Raw genomic sequence first — 7,753 nt, 5'->3', positions numbered from 1 at the left:
AATAAGCTTGATTTAGGGACCGGCCCGGTGGCGCACTGGATAGTGCGCCGCTTGGGAAGCGCGGCAGCGCTCCCGCCCGAGGGTTCGGATCCCACATACAGACCGGTTCCCGCTCACTGGCTGAGCGAGGTGCGGGAGCAACACCGAGGTTTGCACTCCCGTTGCCGGTCCCTGGTCCGGTACGGGGACAACACTGAGGGTTGCGATCCATTGCCGGACACGGAAAAAAAGACAAAAGACAAAAAAAATAAATAAATAAAAAAATAAGCTTGATTTAATCATTCCACAAGGTTTACCTATATTAAAACATCACATTGCACCCCAAAAATATATACAATTGTTATTTCTCAATTAAAAATAAAATATAAATCAAACAAAAAATCAAATAAAACAAAAACAAAAGTATTCATCAAAATTCCAATTTTCTGCTCTTTGAAAAACAGTTTTATTTGTGAAAGCTCACAATTGGAAACAACAGAAATGTTCATCAACTGATTAATGGATAAACAAATTGTGATGTTTCTGTACAAGAAAATACTTATCAACAATAAAAAAAGGAATTAACTAGCAGTACACACAACAACATGAAGGAGTTTCAAAATAGTTATTCTGACTGAAAGAAGCTTGGTGTGGGCAGGAAATTTACTTACTCTTTGAATCCATTTACTTCAAATTCCAGAAAATGCAAACCAATCTTTGGTGATACTGAAGGAGATTAGTAGTTGCCTGAGTTGTGAGATGGTGGTAGAAAATTTGAGAAGGGATTAAAAAGAACATAAAGAGAAAGAGAAGAAATACTGAGGTGGGTAAGGAAAAACCAGATTTTTATATTTCTGTACAATATCACAGAAATCACAAGAGAATCTAAAGAAAGAAGTTGTGGCCAGCAGCATCAAATGCAATAGATAATTTTGTTAAAATAGAAACCAAAAAAATTATTCACTGAATTTGACAATGATATGACTTGAAAGTGGAATTACAGCATTCACAGTGTGGTGAGTCCGGGAACAGAGGGGTAAATGTGAGATGAGAAGTGGAGGAAAGCAGGTGGTTGCCACTTTGAATTACTGTATTCCCTTTTTTCAATGATTCAGAAAGATTATTGCTATCACTAGCCACATCACTATTAATCATTTTATAACACTTTATAGAATACAGATTTTTTCACATATTTTATTCATTGATTCTCAAAGAAGCTCTTTGAAATAGTGTTCTTATAATTGGCTTCCTTACGTCAAAATGAAATAAAGCCTGTTTTCTTTTCTTCATCATCCAAAGTTGATCAAGAATCAACAGAAAAAAAGCCTAGAATTTATACAGATTTCAGATATCAATGAAATCAAATCACATAGCCAAAATATCTGTAACTAAAGGAGAAACTATTTTTTTGTTGAATTAAGGGATTTCTATTTCACTTGAATAAGAATTTTCAAACATAGGACTACAGTGTTCCTCAACTTAAAGATGGGATCCCAGTAAACCTATCATAAAGTCAAAAATATTGTCCAGTATTTGATCTCTATAATGGCCAGCAAAAAAAAAATAAAATAAAATAAACCAAAAATGCATTTAGCACCTCAGTTAAACCATCTTAAAGTAAAAAATGGTAATTCTAACCATTGTAACTGTAGCTGCTTTTTGACTTACAAAGGGGTAACAGCCAATAAACCCATAGTAAAATGGTAAATCTAACCATGTTATTTTAAAATAACCATATCATTTTAAGGTGCTAACTTAGAAATAACTTTTTAGCAACTTAAAGTGACACAATTCTCTTTTCTTTTTCCCTTCCTCTGCCATGCCCAAGCCTAAATAGGAAGCCCAAGCCTAGCAAGCTGAATGGTGTGTTAGACTGCTCAGATCACATCCAGAATGCATTAGCACAAATAAAATAGTTATGTGATAAATTAAAGTTCAGATGTATGTACTTTTCAGAATGAACTCACTGATATTGGTATTGAGAGGCCCAGATTAACATTAATATTGCTTGATACATTTAGGAGCTAGCCGGTTAACTCAGTTGGTTAGAGTGCAGCCTTGTAACACCAAGGTCATGGGCTCAGATCCCCACACTGGCCAGCTTCAAGAAAATATATATTTATAAAGTCTGATATATTTAAAGGTGTCGATTTTGACTGTCAATTTCTTTTGCAGTTTGGAGCTTGAGTGTAGGTACCACTGTTTTGGATTTGCAACTTAAAGAAACTTTGTCCTGCTTCTTTAAATATCCCCACTGCATCAGGGAAATGACATTTAGGCAAATTGGAAAACAAAGGATAAATTATTTTAAAGTTGCCAACTTAATTTTTTTTTTTTTGTCTTTTTTTCGTGTCCAACAACGGATCGCAACCCTCAGTGTCGCGCCTGTACCGGACTGGGACCGGCAACGGGATCGCAACCCTTGGTGCTGTGCCCGCACCTCGCTCAGCCAGTGAGCGGGAACCGGTCTGTATGTGGGATCCGAACCCTCGGCGGGAGTGCCGCCGCGCTCCCAAGTGGCACACTGTAGCAGTGCGCCACCAGGCCGGCCCAGCCAACTTAATTTTTGATAGATAGTAAATAAATGAAGTCTGCAATATTTGAATGTATGAAAATTTATATGAAGTTAAGAAACAGGCAAATAAAAGTTCAAGCCCTAGCACATAATCAAAATATCCCATATAGGTGCCACAAATATCAAGAACGTCACCAATGACAAAGCGTTCTAAAATTGTAATGAACCAAACACAGATTACCATGAGTTATATTCAGGCAGTAGCCTCCTAACTAGTTTCCCTAGGTCCACACTTGCCCTACTAAAGCATTTCATGCATGGAATCAGAGTAATATTTTTAAAATACTAACCTGACCATATTACTTCCTGCTTAAGTAAGGTAGGGAAGGCACTATGAAATGGAATGTGAATTATAGAGTTAAAAAGAAAGGTTACAGAAGCAAAAGTAGATTGGTGGTTGCCAGGGGCTAGCTGGTGAGGGGAAAATGAGAGATGTTAGCGAAAGGGTACAAAGTTTCAGTTATTCTGGATAAATAAGTTCTGGAGATCTAAGGTACAGCATGGATACTATAGCTAATAATACTATATTGTATACTTGAAACTTGCTGAGAGAGTAGATCTTAAATGTTCTTACCACACTCCCAAGAAAAGTAACTATGTGAAGTGATGAATATGTTAATTAGCTTGATTATGGTAATCATTTCACAATGTATATGTATATCAAAGCATCACGTCGTAGATGGCAAATATACACAATTTTAATTTGTAAATTATACCTCAGTAAAGCTGTAAAAAATAAAATGAAACTAAAATAGTAAATTGAAACAATAAAAAGTTTACCTAGGAGTGTAGAAGGGATAAAATGGGTTATACAGGGATAGAAGCTGGACTTGAATATACTTTACTCTGCAAATGTAACTTTAAGACCATGTAGATATTTTACATATTAATAAACAATTTTACATTTAAAAATCCCTCAAAATCAAATGAAAAAATAATTTGTTGAATCCAATAACTCTTTGAGATTAATGGATTCTCTGCACAAGGGAGAATTATTCCAGTTGAATAATTGTTAAAGATACAGTTATTTGACTTTCTAGTACTAGTGGGCTCTACACTATGAACAAAAGAACTCAGTAAAAATCTTGGACTATTTCAGTACTCATATGGTAGTGTTAATATGATTATTCTAAAATAATTGAATGTACATTCTAGAATCAGTAAAGTGAGGAACTGTGTTAGTGTCATTAAATGAGAGTCAATAATAGCTGTGTAGTGCTGAATTTGACTTGAAAGTATAAATATAAACTCAAGGCATATTTCCTAGAGAAAGCAACAGAGCCAGTGCCCCACCCCCAGCCCTGTAACATCTTAATGTATTTATTGGCTCTGTGTGTTTCTTTGTGGTGTGTGACATATGTTTTATGTCTTTCACCAAATTTCTGCTTGGATTTTTCTAATTCATTTTTAAGAGTTCTTTTTGCATTAAGGATGTCAATCTTTGAGTGTTAAATTTATTCCTTATCAATTGACTTCAAGTTTAATTTGTGGTGTTTTCTTTCACTTCTATGTTGAGAAAATAATTTTCTATCTAAATATTAAATTAAAAAAAATATGTCAAAAATATTTCCTAGAACCACCCAGTGGGAAGGCTGAGAAACAATGACTAATGCAATTGAAATGAGTAACTCCTAATGTTCAGAGTATGGTTTTTAAATACCACTCCCTCTCAAAGTATCCAGTTCTCCCTGGAGAAATAGTTAATTTCAGATGTGAGCATAAAATATACGAGATGACTCTGAAAAATGGGATCATAGCAGAAAGCTATAAAGATAAGAAAGACTATTAAATCATGGCAAAAAGGCTCAGAAGCTAACTCACTAACAAAAGGTGGGACCACTTAAACTTTCATGAAGATTATAATTACAATATATTATAAAATACATATAAATACATTGGTTCATAATGATATTCAAAACCACACTGGTTACTACTGGAATATGTTAGGAACCATACCAACTCACTGTTTGGGAAATTGTTAAGAGAAGGGAAGGAATAAAACATTCATCTTATTATTTCTATACAAACTGTATCTTAGAATAAGAAAATAGTTGAAGAGGTCATTTTTATCTTTGTAGAAATATTCCACCTCATATGTGAAGAAGGAATGATAATATTAGAATATTACATTTTGCAGCCCTATTAAATTTATTAAATTAATGGATGCAGATAATATCATCAGTGGTTGATAACATCAAAAAACAAGGGATCACCAGACATTATGTGATCCCTGAATCAATACGAGTACACAAGCTACGAAAAAGAAGACTAGAAGAAGAAACCTCAGCTGATCAAATCTCTAGATCTAAAACAATTTACAGATAATGAAAAGTTAGCATTTAATGCATCCCATAAAAACATAATCAGCAAATTCTAGACTGTTGCAATTTCCATAGAAATATGGTTTATTCATAAACAAAAAAATTGAAGTCATGGTTAAGTCAATAACTTAAAAGCTGAAATCATTGACCAATAGTAGCTCCTTAGTGCTGGTGCAGCCACAGCAAGGCTCAGGTAATTGATAATTAGGGCAAACAAAAATTATTTTCCTTGCAAGTCTTTACTTATACGAACCTAGTAGTACCTTCATCAAGCTGTGCTCTTCCCATCTTTATTGCATTATCTATGGTATATTCAAAATACATTTCCAAGCAATACCTATGTTTTATTATTCAACAAAGGATAGTCCAATCAGAGTCAGATCAGAGATGATGATGTATAGAGTCAGATCAGAGATGATGATGTATAGAGTCAGATCAGAGATGATGATGTATGGTATAGTGGAAAGCAAATAAAAGTTTTCTAATGGGAGAATCTGAAAAGTTGCTGGCAATTCAGCCAGGCAGTGTGTGAGCAAAAATGTTCAAGGAAATATTTTATTTTTATTTATGTTGGCTATGAAATAAATATTGCATAGTTGAATCAGTGGATTTTATGTGTCAGGCACTATTTCCTGCTGCACCCAATCACTGCAGAGCTGTCAAAAGCAAAGTGTGCATTTGAAGAGGCTACCCCTCTGAACGGAAGGAGAAAAAAACCCAGGAGCATTGATAAAATGCATTTTGATGAGTGTCTCTCCCTCTCTTTTTAAAAGCTATTTGAGTTTATTCCTATTTTAGCAAATGTGAACTCTGAATGAAAAGTAGCTGAAGGCAATAGCTTCAAAAGTATGTAGAGAAGGAAGAGGGAAGATTTTTCTAAGCAGATGACATTACACAGATGTAATGTATGTCCAAAGAATGTAAGATAGAACGGTTTCATTGCAGTTTGGACACCCTCCTCCATCGACTCAACAGCAAAACAGAATGTGATGAGATAAGCATTTTATACTGTGTGTCTGGTCACCGACTGCATGTTACACCCACATCAGTGTAGATGAACATTAGAAACAGGCAAACGAGAATGCCCAGGCAGCAGCAAATGTCAGGAGAGTACAGGCAAGGAAGCTACAATAATTCAGAGCATGCCTCTGCATGGAATTTGATTGGAATTACATAGCAGAAGGAAGGCTTATGAGAAGGCCAGGGAAGGCAAAGTACACACTCGTCAAATTTTGGCTCGGCTCTTAAAACTGCTATCTTGGGCAGGTCTCTTTGTATTTTCAGTCTCCTCTGCCTCATTCCTGATAGCCACAGCTCTGGAGACTGAGACATTGGCTTTTGGCTGTTTATTAATTCCCATATATGCTTGCTGCTATGTGTCTCCAGACCCATAAGTAATGAATAATTAAAATTTTGGCTCTCCATGGGCATAAACTATGATATAATAACAGTCCCTTCGGAGTAACCCTAAACACTGTATGGATACTGAAATTACACCCACCTTTTAAGGCATGTACATGCACATACAAACATTCTAACTAATTTACTCGACTCATTCATTTCTGAATCATCTCAGCTGTTACTGAATGCTTTTTAAAAAATTATCACTTGGAGCTGGCTGGGCCTCAGGGCTGACACCCGCCGTCGGGAAAGGGACTGCCTAGTGCTTAGGGGCCCCGCCACCAGCCCCGGGCCTGCTCTGCTCTATATGCCCCACCGCCCCGCCTGCTTCCACGTTGGGATGGTGAACCTGCGGCCATGGTGTGGCGCCTGCTTCTGCGGAAGAGGAGGAGAGGGCAGTGAGAGACCGAAATCTCCTCCAGGGTCAAGCCCATGATCAGTCCATTCCGTGGAAAATGCAGTTTAATTTTGGCAATAGCAGTTGGACAATCAGTGCCGTAATTCCGTTCAAGGGAAGCACCTCGTGAATGAAGTGGGATACCTTTGTGAAAGGAAGGATCTGGCTGCTGTAACGTCAGTGACCCCAGCACAAAGCAGTACCGCTGCGATGGCTGCTTGTCAAACAGCTGCTGCAGCGGCTGCGAACGAATACGGTCTCCTGCGCCTGCAGCCCAACGAGCAACTTCTGGAGCGTTTCCACGACCTCGACCGGGCAGTCGTGGCGTTCCAGAACCTCTTCATGGCAGCTGAAGATCACTTTGAATTGTGCTTGGCTAAATGCGGGACCTCGTCGTAGGGCGTGCAGCACGAGAACACCTTACAGGGATCTCACAGCAAAGTATTGCTATGCAGAGAGCCCGCCCGCCCGAGCTTTTCGCCTGACCGCTGCGGCAGACCTGCTCAAGCACGCGTGGGGGCCCCTGCTGAAGAACTTGCCTTCTAGAGCCAGACCTCAGCGCTCAGGCTAGTCCATTCGAAGAAAGACAAAGGCAATGCTAAGAAACCTAGGGTTTGACCACTTCACTCACCACTCTTCTGTAAAGCAGCTTGGAACCTCCATCCGGGACAAACACAACCACAGGCCGGAGCCGGTGTGGCGCTGACATTCCTGGATGACTCACACTTGGTCTTTGCATAGGAACCCGTGACTTGTGCTCCTCGGGGGCCAGGTGTTCGCGTCCAGCTTTGATCCGAGGCCTTTCACTGTAGAATTATTTATTGGATTTCTTTGGAGGAGTGGGACAATTGTTTTATGTAGGAAAACGCTTTGCCATTCTAGTTGAATATATTCAACTGTCGGTTCTCCCACTGCCGGAGACCGACAAAGCCAGGCTGGAAGAGACCCCGGACCAGCCGGCGGCAACCTCTTATGGGGCTGAGCGGGATGATGAGTGTCGCAGGCCCGATCCCCTCTGCGCTTCGGCCCCGGGGACAAAGAAAGAACACCGAGCCAGGAGAGCGGTCAAAGCCGGAACTC

General features: G+C 38.8%; 1 pseudogene; it reads left to right on the top strand.

The window, feature by feature from the left end:
- LOC103586568 overlaps positions 1–7,244 on the top strand; it is a 16,993-nt pseudogene extending 9,749 nt beyond the window's left edge.
- Positions 7,245–7,753: the final 509 nt, after the last annotated feature.

Source organism: Galeopterus variegatus, unplaced genomic scaffold (genome assembly GCF_000696425.1).
Source record: "Galeopterus variegatus unplaced genomic scaffold, G_variegatus-3.0.2 Scaffold352, whole genome shotgun sequence".
Lineage (NCBI taxonomy): Eukaryota > Metazoa > Chordata > Mammalia > Dermoptera > Cynocephalidae > Galeopterus > Galeopterus variegatus.
Note: the sequence above shows the minus strand (reverse complement) of the source record. Positions and strands in the feature narration are given on the sequence as shown.